General features: G+C 34.6%; 1 protein-coding gene across 1 annotated transcript in view; it reads right to left on the reverse strand.

The window, feature by feature from the left end:
- LOC116897041 (thioredoxin-like protein 4A) overlaps nucleotides 1-18419 on the reverse strand; it is a 511807-nt gene that overhangs the window by 358767 nt on the left and 134621 nt on the right. The window lies entirely within an intron of this gene.

Genomic DNA, 18419 nt, shown 5'->3' on the forward strand with positions numbered 1-18419 from the left:
CTGAAAGCTAGAAGGGCCTGGACAGACATATTGCAAGCTCGAAAAACCACAGATGCTAACGTAGACTACTGTGCCCTGCAAAACTCTCAATTACCCACAGATGGAATAAACAAGATATACAAGACAAATCCCAAATTAAAAATACCTATCCACAAATCCAGTCCTACCGAAAATACTAGAAGGAAAACTCCACGTTAAAGAGGATAAATACATCCAAGGATGAACCTTCCATACCTGCAAAAACAAGGGAAGCACACAAACACACACACACACACACATACACACACACACATACACACACATACACACAGAATCACTGGTTATTAATATCTCTGAACATTAATGGATTCGATTCCCCAGTAAAAAGACATAGGCTAAAAGAATGGATGTGAAAACAAGATCTGTTAATTCTGCTGCACACAAAAAACACATCTCAGAAATAAAGTTAGCCATTACCTCAGAATAAAGGGCAGGAAAAAGATGTCTAAGCTAATGGACCCAAGAAGCAAATTACAGTAGCCATTCTAATATCTAATAAAATAGACCTTTAACTAAAATTAATCAAAAGAGACAGGAAAAGGTATTTCACAGTCATCAAAGGAAAAATCTATCAATCATAATTCTGAACATCTATGCCCCAAATACAAGAGCAGCCACATTTGTCAAAGAAACATTAGTAAAGCTTAAGTTGCACATCAAGCCCCACACATCAATAGTGGGAGACTTCAACACCTCACCTTTGGTGGCAGATTTTTGCTTACTCTCTTGGATGTTCAAGCATTCCTATGCCCCTCCCAATAGCCAACCAGAATGCCATTCCCACCCAGTTCTCTCCCACCATCTGCCTTCCCCTACCATTCTGTTCCTCCTTCCATGTCAGGCTCAAGCATCCTTGCTTGCACCTTCCTTCCTGTCCAGCACTTTGGGTTTGTGGAGGGTAGCATGGGTATCCTTTATTTTATGGCTAATACCCACTGGCAAGTGGTATATGTCCGTTTGGGACTGGGTTACCACACTGAGGATTATAGTCTCAAAATCCATCCATAGAATTATCCTATCCTTAAGTAAAAATGTTAACATAATGAAATACTAAGACCTAGATAGATGTTTAATCTTGCTGATTTTTCATAAACAACTATTTCTTAAATACTATATGAAAATAAGTGATTACAAAACTTATAAAATCAGACATCATCAAAATTAAAATCTTATTTTTCAAAAGACAATACTCAGAAAATAAAACAATGAAGTTTAGAGTAAAGCACTTTAAATAATTTATCCAAAGAAAAATGTATACCTGAATATAAAACAAAATGTTATGGCTCAAAATAACAAATCATCAAGTTAAAAACTGGCAATTTTGAGTAATTGCCTTACTAAACATAAAACATGAATGGCCAAAAATAACATGCAAATATTCAAAAAACAATATTTTTTAACCAATATAATTGTTTATTATACTTTGTTATTCTCAGCCCTCATCATAAGATGTTAATTAACATTTGAAAATAACAAAGGATGGAAAATAAAGACAACCTTACATATTCATATTTTTTGATGATAAAACAGTTACATAAACAGATTTCCTTACTAATTGCAAGCCCCGAATCACAGTTATTAACTTATACATTTTTCTCTAGGCATTGAATGTTCTACCATTAATATTGTTTTCTATACTAATGAACTAAGCTGTTTACTTTGCTTAGCACTTTGAATTTATGATTTATGATAAAGATATTTATCCCCTCTATCCCTTCTCCTTTTCCTCTGCCTTCCTGTGTATCAATTTTTGCATTGTGTTATATTTTTGTAGCAAATTATTTACTTTCAAATTTTGAACTAATTTGAGAAGATGAAATACAAAAACTATATTTTATTTCTATTTATTTATTTGGAAAGTGAGCATAGGCACATGTTTGTGCCTCACAGTACATGTGGAGGTCACAGGACAACTCATGGGAATCAGTTCCCTTCTTCATATAGGTGATGGGAGATGAACTCAGTACAATAGACCAGTGAGTCAGTCTGAAATTACTCCTAAATTAAACTTGAAAGAAATTTATTACAAATCCAATAATCTCAGACTTTGTAGAGTCACATTCAGTTTATTCTGTTTAAGAGTTTTAAGCTAGATTTTCCTAACTCACATTTAGTAACTTGAAAACTAAATCACTTGTCCTGATACACAGTAATCTGATAAGTACATGGCTTTTTACACACCTCACTTTTATCCATTTCAGCACTTGAAACCCAGTGGGACCATTTTAATCTTTTTTTTATTTATATATATTTTTATTAGATTTTATATTTACATCTCCAATGTTCTCCCCTTTCTCCAACCAACCACCTAGCCCTTCCATCTCTCTGCTTTGACATTCCTCTACACTGAGGGTCTAGCCTTGGCAGGACCAAGGGCTTCTCCTCTCTGTGGAGCCAAACAAGGCCATCCTCTTCTACATATGCAGCTGAAGCCAGGGGTATTCTTTGGGTAGTGGTTTAGTCCCCCTTCAGCTCCTTCAATCATTTCTAAAACTCCTCCAATTCGGACCCCTTTCTCGGTCCACTGGTTGGCTGCAAGCATCTTCCCCTGTATTTGTCATGCTATGGCAAAGCCTCGCAGGAGACAGCTATATCAGGTTCCTGTCAGCATGCACTTCATGGCATAAGCAATATTGTCTGTATTTGGAGGCTATATGGATCCCCAGGTGGGGCAGCTTTGAATTGCTATTTCTTCAGTCTCTGTTTCAAAGGTTGTCTCTATATCTCTTCTTATGAATACTTTTGTTTCCCCTGTTTTGGTTGTATGTGATTGGACATCATGAGCTAATCTTCTGTAAGTGTAGTTCCATGTGTGGCAGTGTTGGAAGGTAGTGTCACTTTTAAGAGAGTAGATCTACAATGCATATAGTCTGTCATTGGAAGTGCTGTCTTTTGAAGAGATTAATGTTTAACTGAAAGTTTTAGTACCTGATTCAATACAATTTTCATAGAGTAAGGCCTTTTTATTCTATCTGGGTTCCTTTCATACCATGTAATTGCCTCTAATGACTCAGCCATGGGGTTATTTGTTGTGATATGACATAATCATGATAGTATGAAGAGAGGATGAATGGAGGAGATTATAGGCTATTTCTCATTACAAAACAGTAAACAAAAGGATATAGTCTTATATGTCTGATTTTGGGAGTATAATAGAGTTTTACATAGGTATATTTCTATTGATTTTAATCAATATCTATCTATCAATGTATGTATGTATATATGTATGCACATGCCTATTTATCCACATTTCTAATATCTATCATATCTATATCTATGTCTATATTCACCTGCATCTATCTATCTACTTATCTATCATCTATCAATCTATAATATGCTTGTGACACCTGTTATTCATTACAAAAATTTGTAGTTAAAATTGGTAAAAGTAATTTTTTAAAGCCAAAAAGTAGAAAGGAATAAAATACATATGTCACACTATCAGCTATAACATGAGCATTGGCATAACAGTGGCCTGTCACCCTGCTTACCACAGAATCCTCAGACTTGAGTGGTTGGTCTACCAAATGCAGTAACCAGTTGGGTTTTTAGTTTTAGGAAATAAAGTGATAAATTTACAACTATTAATACATTCTCCACTCCAGGCTCCACTGTAAAGGTATGTTTTTAATAACAAGTTTGATTTTCACAATAGTCTAATGGAATCAGGACATGTTTTGTCTTGATTCCTCCAGATCATGTGAACTAACTTTTAACTCAACAGTGGGTTCATGAAAAATTACTCATGGTATCAATGTTCAATACAAATCCCGTAAAAGTTCAAAGTTGTCATGTGATGAGGTATGTTTTGAACTTCCAGGACAAAGTTTTCTGCACAATTTCAATATCCAAGGAATGAGAGAGGATTATATTCTGGACTATCTAATTGTTTTACACACCATGTCCACAGTAAACTTGTCAGACTTCAACCTAAAATCTATGATCTCTCTGATTTTCAGTGAAGTGTTATTATTTCCAGTATATACATTATGTTCTTTAAAACATTTCTCAATGTTTTAAAATCGACATTGATTAAGCAGGAATGAGGGTCCAAACATGCTCATTTACTTCTAATATTCTTTATCATGAAACTAGGTTGTTACTATTTTGTAAAGTATCTTTATGTTGTTTTTCTTGTGTGTGGTGACCAACATTGACTGCTGTTTCTCTTTGACTCTTTAGTTTTTACGGATCTTAAAGTATTTCTAAGTAAAAGTTGGTGTCTTATACATATTTCTTGAAAGATAAAACATGATTTGGACATAGTGATATTCACCTAGGAAATAAATTCATGAAATATTCTAATGATATGAGTAAGGCACAGTAAAAAAAGTACAAAAAGAGAAATCACTCCATTATTACTGAAAACAATGTTATTTGGAGAAATGAAATGTTCAGAGGCATCTGGAACTGTTCAGAGCAGAGAGAAAGAGAGACAGACTTGGTATAACTGAGGCTGTCTGGTAGAGAATGGAGAATATCTGAGTAGAAAATTGGAGATGCCTGTGGTAGGAACAAAACATTGCCTCCATAAAGAGGAGGACATTATAAAACATAGATTTTATGGTGGATTGCTTTTTTATTCACTGCACTACAATGTATTTATTTACAATTAGAGTTACATAGCACACAATCTCCATGAAAAAAGTTATAGTTTGATAGAGTTGTGGTATCAAGTGTTATTAGTTCTGTGTAATTACACATATCAGTGAAGATACAGTTTGCAAAAGGCATAATTTATTAATATAACTCTAATTCTTCATTTAAAAATCCATAAGCAATCTAAGGTTACATGATCTTTCTATGAATACAATGTATATAAAGTATACTATGTTAATTATGAGATTTACAGATTATCTCCCAGGTTGTTTCATTCTCCATGCTTTGTGTCTCTAGGATTTACTGCAAAATGTTATTATATACTCATAAGCATGTATCCTTTATTATAGTCCTCAGTGTTTTCTGAACTTCCTTTGCAGGAAGCATTCTGAGTTTATCTCATTTATGCACATTTAACTTGAAAATTTCTTGTGAGCTTTGTCTCTGTTAGATATTAAGGGCCACAGAGTTAATGGTATATGAATGCTGAACTTTTCATGCTGAGCTTTGATAGGTTCAATGAATTGGGTAGTAAGAATCTTTGGGGATGAATATATATCACACAATGTTTTCAAAGTATTCCTTCAAAATGCATATATCTACCATACACCCATCCATCTACCAATCTGTCTATATATGTATCTCTCTATGTATCTATGTGTCTATCTATCTATCTATCTATCTATCTATCTATCTATCTATCTATCTATCTATCTTCTGTCTGTCTATCTCTATATACATATATATGATTTAAAACCAAAAGGTACAAGGAAAAGCACATGTGTCAAATTCTCAGATAGTACATGAAACCTCTACTACTGTATCACAATATTCTGTCAGCCTGACTGCTACAGAGTCCTCAGATTTCAGTAGTTGGCTACAAACTGCTGTATGTAGTTTGGTATTTCATGCAAGAAGAAAATTTCATATAAATTGAGAGTTCTCCATTCTATATCTTCTCATTTTTAAAGGTAATTTTAATAGCAAATTTGATATTCATGATTGTCTAATAGTATTAGGACGTGATCTGTCTTGATTTGTTCAGATCATGTGAAGTAAGTCAATTCACCAGTGTCTTAAGAAATTATTTATGTTAGGAATTTTCTCTACCAATTCCTTAAAAAAGGACAGTTATCATGTGATGAGAAGAATACATTGAGATAAACAGGAGAAAGGTTTCTGTAAACCTTCAAAAATATCTATCCAAGTTATGAATGAGAATTATTTTATGCTCAATCCAGTTATTTACACACCATGATTATAAAGATTTGTTTTTGTAACTGCTCAGGCTACAACCCAAAATATAAGAACTTTCTGCTTTTTGCAAATTGTTTTCAACAAAAATTTTACATTATTCCAATTAGACAGGAATGACGCTCCAAGCATGCTCATTGGCTTTCAATTTTGTTTAACATGGAACTGACTTGTCCCTATTTCTTTTACCTTATCTTTACATTATTGTTGGATGCATATAATGACTCTGATTCTCATGGACCTTAAGGGCTTTCTAAGTAAAAACGATGGTGTCTCTGGACATTTCTTGAAAGAGGGAACATACGATTTAATCAAAATTTTATTCATTTAAGTAAATGTATATTTTAAATATTCAAATTGTGTGTGTGTAGGACACGGCAGAAAAACCACCAAATGAGTAGTGACTATATTAGTAGAGGGAAGGCTTTTATTTTAGATGAAAGAGTTCAAATATACAAAGCTTAGGGCAGAGAGAAAAACACCATTATGTGACCAAGACTATCTGGTAGAGAAGGGAGAAAATCATGAGATAAATTGAAAGTAGTTGGGCCAGAATAAAATTTGCCTTCATCAAGAATAATGTTGTAGAACATTTTGAGAGTTTCATAACTGTAGAACAAGACAGGAAGGTTTGGAAAGGGACAGATATTTAGATGGGAGATTGAGTATGGAATCTGGATATCTAAAATATTTGAGGGGCTGGAGAGATGGCTCAGAGGTTAAGAGCACTGTCTGCTCATCCAGAGGTCATGAGTTTAATTCGCAGCAACCACATGGTGGCTCACAACCATCTATAATGAGATCTGGTGCCGTCTTCTGGCCTGCACGTGTACATGCAGGTGCAACACTGTATACATAATAAATAAATCTTTAAAATTTTTGAGACCTAACTAGTTAAAAAATACTTAAAAATGAATTATTTTCTTCACATCTATTCATGAAAGCTTACAAATTGTTATTTGTGGCATTTGAATCCATAAATTTCTTTATGGTTTTCTCTATTTACTGCACTTCAAATTATCAGTCATTTCAAATCAGAATTAAGAGGAGCAAATCGAGACGTAGACAGACTAAGAGAAGTCATGAGCCAAATGGACTTAACAGATATTTATAGAACATTCTATCCTAAAGCAAAAGGATATACCTTCTTCTCAGCTCTTTATGGTACTTTCTCCAAAATTGACCATATAATTGGTCAAAAAGCGGGCCTCAACAGGTACAGAAAGATAGAAATAATCCCATGTGTGCTATCAGACCACCATGGCTTAAAATTGATCTTCAATAACAATAAGGGAAGAATGCCCACATATACGTAGAAATTGAACAATGCTCTACTCAATGATAACCTGGTCAAGGAAGAAATAAAGAAAGAAATTAAAAACTTTTTAGAATTTAAAGAAAATGAAGGTACAACATACCCAAACTTATGGGACACAATGAAAGCTGTGCTAAGAGGAAAACTCATAGCGCTGAGTACCTGCAGAAAGAAACAGGAAAGAGCATATGTCAGCAGCTTGACAGCACACCTAAAAGCTCTAGAACAAAAAGAAGCAAATACATCCAGGAGGAGTAGAAGACAGGAGATAATCAAACTCAGAGCTGAAATCAACCAAGTAGAAACAAAAAGGATCATAGAAAGAATCAACAGAACCAAAAGTTGGTTCTTTGAGAAAATCAACAAGATAGATAAACCCTTAGCCAGACTAACGAGAGGACACAGAGAGTGTGTCCAAATTAACAAAATCAGAAATGAAAAGGGAGACATAACTACAGATTCAGAGGAAATTCAAAAAATCATCAGATCTTACTATAAAAGCCTATATTCAACAAAACTTGAAAATCTGCAGGAAATGGACAATTTCCTAGACAGATACCAGGTACCGAAGTTAAATCAGGAACAGATAAACCAGTTAAACAACCCCATAACTCCTAAGGAAATAGAAGCAGTCATTAATGGTCTCCCAACCAAAAAGAGCCCAGGTCCAGACGGGTTTAGTGCAGAATTCTATCAGACCTTCATAGAAGACCTCATACCAATATTATCCAAACTATTCCACAAAATTGAAACAGATGGAGCACTACTGAAATCCTTCTATGAAGTCACAATTACTCTTATACCTAAACCACACAAAGACCCAACAAAGAAAGGGAACTTCAGACCAATTTCCCTTATGAATATCGACGCAAAAATACTCAATAAAATTCTGGCAAACTGAATTCAAGAGCACATCGAAACAATCATACACCATGATCAAGTAGGCTTCATCCCAGGCATGCAGGGATAGTTTAATATCGGAAAACCATCAACGTGATCCATTATATAAACAAACTGAAAGAACAAAACCACATGATCATTTCATTAGATGCTGAGAAAGCATTTGACAAAATTCAACACCCCTTCATGATAAAAGTCCTGGAAAGAATAGGAATTCAAGGCCCATACCTAAACATATTAAAAGCCATATACAGCAAACCAGTGGCTAACATTAAACTAAATGGAGAGAAACTTGAAGCAATCCCACTAAAATCAGGGACTAGACAAGGCTGCCCACTCTCTCCCTACTTATTCAATATAGTTCTTGAAGTTCTAGCCAGAGCAATCAAATACCAAAGGAGGTCAAGGGATACAGATTGGAAAAGAAGAAGTCAAAATATCACTATTTGCAGATGATATGATAGTATATTTAAGTGATGCCAAAAGTTCCACCAGAGAAATACTAAAGCTGATAAACAACTTCAGCAAAGTGGCTGGGTATAAAATTAACTCAAATAAATCAGTAGCCTTCCTCTACACAAAAGAGAAACAAGCCGAGAAAGAAATTAGGGAAACGACACCCTTCATAATAGACCCAGATAATATAAAGTAACTCGGTGTGACTTTAACCCAGCAAGTAAAAGATTTGTACAATAAGAACTTCAAGACTCTGAAGAAAGAAATTGAAGAAGACCTCAGAAGATGGAAAGATCTCCCATGCTCATGGATTGGTAGGATTAATATAGTAAAAATGGCCATTTTACCAAAAGCGATCTACAGATTCAATGCAATCCCCATCAAAATACCAATCCAATTCTTCAAAGAGTTAGACAGAACAATTTGCAAATTAATCTGGAATAACAAAAAACCCAGGATAGCTAAAACTATCCTGAACAATAAAAGGACTTCAGGGGGAATCACTATCCCTGAACTCAAGCAGGATTACAGAGCAATAGTGATAAAAACTTCATGGTATTGGTACAGAGACAGACAGATAGACCAATGGAACAGAATTGAAGACCCAGAAATGAACCCACACACTTATGGGCACTTGATTTTTGACAAAGGAGCCAAAACCATCCAATGGAAAAAATATAGCATTTTCAGCAAATGGTGCTGGTTCAACTGGAGGTCAACATGTAGAAGAATGCAGATCAATCCATGCTTATCACCCTGTAAAAAGCTTAAGTCCAAGTGGATCAAGGACCTCCACATCAAACCAGATACACTCAAACTAATAGAAGAAAAACTAGGGAAGCACCTGGAACACATGGGCACCGGAAAAAATTTCCTGAACAAAACACCAATGGCTTATGCTCTAAGATCAAGAATGGACAAATGGGATCTCATAAAACTGCAAAGCTTCTATAATGCAAAGGACACTGTGGTTAGGACAAAACGGCAACCAACAGATTAGGAAAAGATCTTTACCAATCCTACAATAGAGGCCTTATATCCAAAATATACAAAGAACTCAAGAAGTTAGACCGCAGGGAGACAAATAACCCTATTAAAAATGGGGTTCAGAGCTAAACAAAGAATTCACAGCTGAGGAATGCCAAATGGCTGAGAAACACCTAAAGAAATGTTCAACATCTTTAGTCATCAGGGAAATGCAAATCAAAACAACCCTGAGATTTCACCTCACACCAGTGAGAATGGCTAAGATCAAAAAACTCAGGTGACAGCAAATGCTGGCAGATGTGGAGAAAGAGGAACACTCCTCCATTGTTGGTGGGATTGCAGACTGGTACAACCATTCTGGAAATCAGTCTGGAGGTTTTCTCAGAAAATTGGACATTGAACTGCCTGAGGATCCAGCTATCCCTCTCTTGGGCATATACCCAAAAGATGCCCCAACATATAAAAAAGACACGTGCTCCACTATGTTCATCGCAGCCCTATTTATAATAGCCAGAAGCTGGAAAGAACCCAGATGCCCTTCAACATAGGAATGGATACAGAAAATGTGGTACATCTATACAATGGAATATTACTCAGCTATCAAAAACAATGACTTTAGAAATTCGTAGGCAAATGGTTGGAACTGGAAAATATCATCCTAAGTGAGGTAACCCAATCACAGAAAAACACACATGGTATGCACTCATTGATAAGCGGCTATTAGCCCAAATGCTTGAATTACCCTAGATGCCTAGAACAAATGAAACTCAAGATGGATTATCAAAATGTGAATGCTTCACTCCTTCTTTAAAAGGGGAACAAGAATACCCTTGGCAGGGAATAGAGAGGCAAAGATTAAAACAGACACAGAAGGAACACCCATTCAGAGCCTGCCCCACATGTGGCCCATACATATACAGCCACCCAATTAGACAAGATGGATGAAGCAAAGAAGTGCAGAAGTGTAGATAGCTCCTGAGAGACACAGCCAGAATACAGCAAATACAGAGGCGAATGCCAGCAGCAAACCACTGAACTGAGAATAGGACCCCCGTTGAAAGAATCAGAGAAAGAACTGGAAGAGCTTGAAGGGGCTCAAGACCCCATATGTACAACAATGCCAAGCAACCAGAGCTTCCAGGGACTAAGCCACTACCTAAAGACTATACATGGACTGAGCCTGGACTCTGACCTCATAGGTAGCAATGAATATCCTAGTAAGAGCACCAGTGGAAGAGGAAGCCCCTGCTAGACTGAACCCCAGTGAACTAGATTGTTGGGGGAGGTGGCAATGGGGGGAGGATGGGAGGGAACACCCATAAAAGGGAAGGGGAGGTGGGAGGGGATGTTTGCGAACCGGAAAGGAATAACACTCGAAATGTATATAAAAAATACTCAAGTTAATAAAAAAACAAAAAAAAAAAAAAAATGCAACTCAAATAAAAAAAAAGAGGAGCAAATCTTTAGAAAAAACTTCAATTGGATAGAGTTTTTACTCTTAATAAGTACTGAATTATTACATATATCAGTGAAACTATGTAGTTTGCAGAATGAATAATCTATTACTCTCATCAAAATTCTATCTTTTAAAAGATATGACATTCGAATCTTACATGATTTTCTAGGATCATTACATTTCCCTGGTATACTACATAATTAATTCTGAGATTTATAGAGTATCTCCTAGTTGTTTCAATAACAATTCTTTTTGTCTCTAGGCTTTTACTCTATAAAATTTACTATATATTGACAGCTGTGTGTCCTCCTCTGTATCCTTCAAAGCTGTCTGGCTTCACAGATGTGTGTGAAGGTTTCTGATTCTATATCAGTAAAGCACATTACAGTTCAAAGTTCCTTGTGATTTTGTGTCTATTCAGCTCTAAGGTTCTCAGTGTTAAAGAAGTCTTCGTACTACATTTTTTCATAAGGAACCTTATATTGAACAAAATATGAATTGACAGTATTTGAAGATTCATATGCATTTTAAAATATTTTACACCAATATCCTCTTATAAACCTGTCTATCTATCCATCTATCTGTCTCTCCATCTGCGGTCCATCTGTCCATCCATCCATCCGTCTGTCTGTCCATCTGTCCATCCATCCATCCATCTGTCTGTCTGTCTATCTATCCATCCATCCATGGTATCTGTCTTCTATCTCTTCTATATCACATAGGTATATCCACATCAATATGTATATATATAGTTGTAAATATTATTCATTACAAACACTTGTGGTTCCACCTGTGTACAAAATTATGTTTAAAGCCACAGGGAGAGTAACTGAAATAAATGCATGTCAGTTTGCCAGATGACACGGCCTTTAGAACATTGACATCACAATGGTTCTTCAGCCTGACAACTACAGAATCCTCAGACTTCAGTAGTTTTCTAGCCACTGCAGTCACTAGTTTGGTGTCTAGGAGCAGGAAAGCAAACGAAAATTTCACATTGTTTGATAAATTCTTCATTCCAGGCTCTACTAAAAAGGTATTTAGTTATATAATTTGATTCTCATGATAGACTTGTGGTATCACGAAGTATTCTGTCTTGATTATTCAAGATCATATGAAATAACTCTCAACTCAGCAGTGGTTTCTTGAAAAAGGTAATCATTTTAGCAATATTCATTACCAATCTTCTACAGAAACAAAGTTATCACATGTAGAGGGGTATATTTTGAGATACACAGCAGAATAATTTCTGTAAAGTTTTTAAAAATGTACAAGTTAGAAGTAAGGATTATTTCATGCTCAATGCAATTACTTTATCCCCCATGACTGCAGATATTTTTTTTAGAAACTGGTAAATCTAACCCACAATCTAAGAATTCTCTCGTTTTCAAGAAATTGTTGTTTCCAACACACGTTGTGCCCTTTGGAATCTAATACTCAGAATTTAACATTGACTCAGATTAGACACGCACAACTTTCATGACATGGTCATTTACTTAAAATTTTGTTCATGAAGCTGAGGTAGTACTTCTTTTTAAACATCTTTACATTATTGTTTGATGTGTGTGATGGCAACTATTGGCTGTTCTCTCTTTGATTAATGTGAGTCTTAAGACCTTTCTAAGTAAAAGCTACGACATTTCTGTACATATTCTTTGAAAGATGTAACATATATTGTAGGATGAATTATGCTCACTTGAGTAAGTATATATTTTAAATGTCCAAACAGAAAGAGCAGGGCACAGTAAAGAAAAAGTGTATATATATGTGATTTGAAACCAAAGGGTAGAAAGAAAAGCACATATGTCACATTCTCAGATAGTACATGATCCCTCTAGTAGTTTATCATAATATTCTGTGAGCCTGACTGGTACAGAGTCCTCAGACTTCAGTAGTTGCTCTACTAACTGCTGTATGTATTTTGGTATTCAGTGCCAGAAGAATATTTCACATCAATTGAGATTTCTTCATTCTATATCTTCTCACATAAAGGTAATTTTTAATAACAAATTTGATACTCATGATTGACTAGCAGTATTAGAAGTGGTTCCAAGTTGATTTGTAGAATCATGAAGTAACTCAATTCACCATCGTCTTGAGAAGCTATTTATGCTCAGGAAGAGAAAAACAACTTTTATGTGAACAAATCTATCTTGTAGAGAAGGAAAAATTATGAGATAAATTGAAAGTAGTTGACCATGAAATAAAATTTGCCTTCATAAAGAATAGTGTTTTTAGAACATTTTTGAGAGTTTGCCAACTGTAGAACAAGACAGGAAGTTTTTGGAAAGGGTTGGGTATCTAGATGGGAGATTGAGTCTAGCATCTGGATATCTTAAGTCTTTGAAACCTAACTAGTTAAATAATTAATTAAAAACTAATTATTTTCTTCATCTATTTATGTAAACAAACAAATTGTTATTTTGGGATTTGAGTACATAAATTTCTTTATGATTTTCTCTTATTTACTGCACCTTAATGTATCAGTCATTTGAAATCAGAATTAAGCAGCAGTAAATCTTATGTAAATCTTTAATTTTGATAGAATTTTTACTCTCCATAAAAGATCTGAATTGTTACATATATCAGTGAAACTATAAGTTTGCAGAAGGAATAATCTATTACTCTCACCAAAACTCCATCTTTTTAAAAAGGTACAGAGATTCTAATCTTACATGATCTTTCTAGATGATTACATTTCCTAATACAATACATAATTCATTCTGATATTTATAGAGTATCTCTCATGTTGTTTCAATCACAATTCTTTGTCTCTAGGCTATACTCTATAAAATTTACTGTGTATTAATAATTGTGTGTCCTCCTCTGTATACTTCAAAGCTGTCTGGCTTCACAGAAATGTGTGAATATTTCTGATTCTATGTCAGTTAAGCACATTATAATTCAAAGTTCCTTGTGATTTTGTCTCTATTCAGCTCTAAGGTTCACATTGTTCCAAAGTGCTACCTTTTCATAAGGAACCTTATATTTGAAAAATAAGAATTGACAATTTTTGAAAGATTCATATGCATTTCACAACATTTTAAACCAATATCCTCTAATGCACATTTTTATCTATTTATCTGCTGTCCATCTGTCCTGTCTTTCCATCCATCCATCCATTCATCCATTAATCTATCTATACCTATCCATCCATCTATCCATCCATCCATCTATCTATCCATCCATCTATCCATCTATCCATCCATGTATCTGTCTTCTATCTCTTCTATATCATATGGTATATCTACATCTATATGTATATTTATAGTTGTTAAAAATGTTATTCATTATAAACACTTGTGGTTCCACCTGTGTACAAAAAATTATGTTTAAAAGCCACAGGGAGAGTAAATGAAATGCACATCACTTTGCCAGATGACATGTGCCTTAGAATATTGACATCACAATGGTCCTTCAGCCTACAACAACAGAATCCTCAGACTTTAGTAGTTTTCTAGCCACTACAGTCACCAGTTTGGTGTCTAGGAGGAAAAGCAAACGAAAATTTCACATTGTTTGATAAATTCTTCATTCCAGGCTTTACTAAAAGGTATTTATTTATATAATTTGATTCTCATGATAGACTTGTGGTATCATGAAATGTTCTGTCTTGATTATTCAAGATCATATGAAATAACTCTCAACTCAGCAGTGGTTTTTTTGAAAGGGTAATCATTGTAGCAATATTCATTACACATCTTCTACAGGAGAATAATTTCTGTAAAGTTTTCTGTACATTAGAAGCAGGATTATTTTATGTATATTTGGCTGTAGATAAACTGGTAAATCAGAACAATTTCTGTAAAGAACTTTTGAAAAAAATGTACAACCCCATATGTACAATAAATGCCAAGCAACTAGAGCTTCCAGGGACTAAGCCACTACCTAAAGACTATACATGGACTGACCCTGGACTATTTATAACAATTATCCTAATAAGAGCACCAGTACTTTTATCCCCATGAACTAGACAGTTAGGGCAGCAATAGGGGGGAGGGGGGGAGGGGAACACCTGTAAGGAAGATATTTTTTTGTGCTTATCAATGCTCACCAAAAAAAAAAAAAAAAAAAAACTGGTAAATCTAACCCACAATCTAAGAATTATGGTTTTTTAAGTTTGTTATTGTTTCCAACACACATTGTCTTTGGAATCTAATGCTCAGAATTTAACACTGACTCAGATTAGACATGTACAACTTTCATGACATGGTCATTTAACTTAAAATTTTTGTTCATGAAGCTGAGGTAGTACTATTTTTAAACATATTTTACAATTTGCTTGATGTGTGTGATGGCAACTATTATCTTCTCTTTGATTAATGTAGTCTTAAGTCCTTTCTATGGAAAGCTATGACATTTTCTGTACATATTCTTTAAAAAATGCAAAAATATTGTGGGATAAATTATAGTTACTTGGTAACTATATATTTTAAATATCCAAACTGAAAGAGCAGGGCACAATAAAGAAACCACCAAAACAGAAGCCACTTCCTTTATTAAAGGAAACAATTTTCATGGATAAGAGAAAAAATGTTTCAAAGGCATATGGAAAATTTCAAAATATAGAAAAATAAAACAGGCTTGACTAAGTCTGGGAAAAGACAAGGAAGACTATCAGAAGAGAAAAATGGAGATAGCTTGGTCACAAAAGGACTCATGAAGAGAGAAGGAAGGATTTAGCACATGTTAGGAGTTAGTATAATGAAAGGGATGAAGATGTTGGAAAATGTCTGTAACCTAGATGGGGGATTTAAATTTATACCAAATGTGATTATCCTTCAGGAATAAAGAAGGTCAGAATTAAATTGATATCCTATTATGAACAAACAATGGAGAATTATGTCCTTTTGCCAGAGTCAGGAAATTTCTACCTTTGCTAGACAAGAAAATTTCACAAATTTTTGATGAATGCTTGTATTGTTTTCTTTTTCCTTTGTTGTTCTTGTTGGTTTTTTTTTTTGTAACTATCAGAATTCTTTCTTTCCTGTATCTTGAGCTGGACCAAGCCTGGCAATCTGAGACTCTCCCAGAGACCTAATTCATTTAAAATTAAGATAACCTGATTATTTTCAGCACATCTACAATGTTAGCATACAAAGGTTTAGGTTATAGCATTTTCTCAGAGTATCATATCTGATATCTGACATAATATATATCTACATTAGGATTTATAAAAGTTTCAAAATATCAGTTATAAAATAGCAGTGGAATAATTTTATTGGAGGTTATCACCACGACGTTAGGAACTGCATTAAAGTGTTGTAGCATCTACAGTTTGAGAACCATTGCTCTATATCCTACCAACTACACTTCTTTGAACTAGTCCTGTGACATTTCTGAAAAGGGTCCCACTTCTGAAAAGATCCTACTTCTTCAATACGTTCCCAATAGTTCCCTTCATACATGACATATTTTCTGTTACATTTTAAAGCTGTCTATAGCTCAACAGAATCATGCTTGGAAAACTTAGTCTGCATTTTAACACCAGTTCACCCTTGAAATACAGTATGAACATCAGTTTATAACTTATCCACTGAATACTTGTTCTCTAGGGTGGAGCTCTGTATCAGGAGAATTATTTTTTTTTTTTTTTTCAATATGGATACAACTAAGGAGGAAGATGTAGGAGAAAAAATAGAACCATGGTTTGCCAAAAGGCTTTCTGTTATCGAAGAGGGTGGAAAAGAAAAGCGAAATATCTGACGACTTGTTCAATGACATTTTGGTGGTATCCAGTAAACTGTAAGTATACGCACCATGCTTTCCTTACTATAAGAGGCTACTCAGTGGGAAGGCCTTAAGGTACAAAACTGCTTATGACTTCTTTTATTTTTGAGATAATTACTTCACATTCTCCTTCCTTTTCCTCTTCCATGTCCTTTCACATCCTTACATATACTCCTCCTTGTTCTCTTTTGAAATCATGACTTTCTGGGTTTTTTTATTACTCATTCTTACACATTATTTCTATGTAAGCTAACATAAGATACATATATATAATAGATATGTATGGATAAAATTCTCCTTTTCTTTGTTTATTTTGCAAATAGATACCAGAACCAAACTTATACTATTAAAAGATCTCTTGCATTGTATTAAGTAATAATAAAAATTCTTCCTATGAAATAATTTAGACAGTTAGGTTATCTCTAGCATAGCTCCACATGTACTGTGGGGTCAGACTTCGAGAGATTCATTATTTGGGAGTGACGTCTTAAGAAAGGTAAGAGGATCTGAAATTTGCCTTTGGGAACAAAAGTCTAATCGTTATTCAGTAATTGGGAATACTTTAAAAGATGATTTCTCTAACAGGGAACCCTAGGATTGCATTCTTATGGAGTGCAGTAGAATAATATTGATCTATTTCAGAAGATTTGGAAAGGGAGATTTTTAATATGGATTTTAAAGTAAGTTAATCATTTCTTTCTACTGTTCTTTTCCTTCTTTCTTCTTAGATATTGATTTAGATATTGATGTTTTAGCCAACAATAATCTGTAGCATGTGGTAATCCAAGAAGACTAGAGTGAAATTTTAAAAGATCCTGATTACCTAGGTTTTTGTTTGTTTTTCCACTGTAGCCCTATTTTGGAGTATAGAATGGTTGTGTTTCACAGTGGTGACCATGATATTACTAAATATTCACATCATGTGAATTGCTGGTCATATTAAAGCACATTGCATATATGTGTTTGTGTATGTGTGTGTGTGTATACATTTATGTGTGTATGTGTATGAGTGTGTGTCTGCATGTGTACATATACGTGTAAGTGTACTTGTACATGTGCATGTATTAGTATATGTATATGTATATACATATGTAATGATGAATAGTTGGTGTATATTATTTTGTATGCTTTCCATTATTTTAGCACTAACCTATTTCAGGTACAGTTTATGGATCCTCAGTATACTGTGGCTATTAATTTTTTATAAAACATATACATCAATATTCTTCACTCATTTATTTACTTTATATCCTGATTTGCAGTCCTTCCTCCAAGTCCCATCTTTCATAAACATGTTTTTCCCTCCATTCTTCTTTTTTACCCCAGTAGTGTATGAACCTTCCATTGACACCAGCCCACTCTCCTTACATCAGTTCACAACAGGAATAAGTGAATCACCTTCTACACTGAATCATAAAGCAGCCCAGATAAAAAGCAATCGATTGTAGACTAGAGTCAGAGCCAGTCTGCATACTGGCTAGGGGACATAATAATGGTAATGCGTGAGTGTGAGTTTGCGTAATATTACATACAACTGGTAGGGTGTACCTGAAGATCAATACATATCTGCTACATATATATAGGGCCCTAGATCCTGCTGCTGGGCATATGATGGGGAGATCCTGCAGATTCAAAGCGAAGGATCACAATGATTAAAGGCTACAGCAAGATACCAGGATATAG

This window comes from Rattus rattus, chromosome 3 (assembly GCF_011064425.1).
Source record: "Rattus rattus isolate New Zealand chromosome 3, Rrattus_CSIRO_v1, whole genome shotgun sequence".
In the NCBI taxonomy this organism is placed as follows: Eukaryota; Metazoa; Chordata; class Mammalia; order Rodentia; family Muridae; genus Rattus; species Rattus rattus.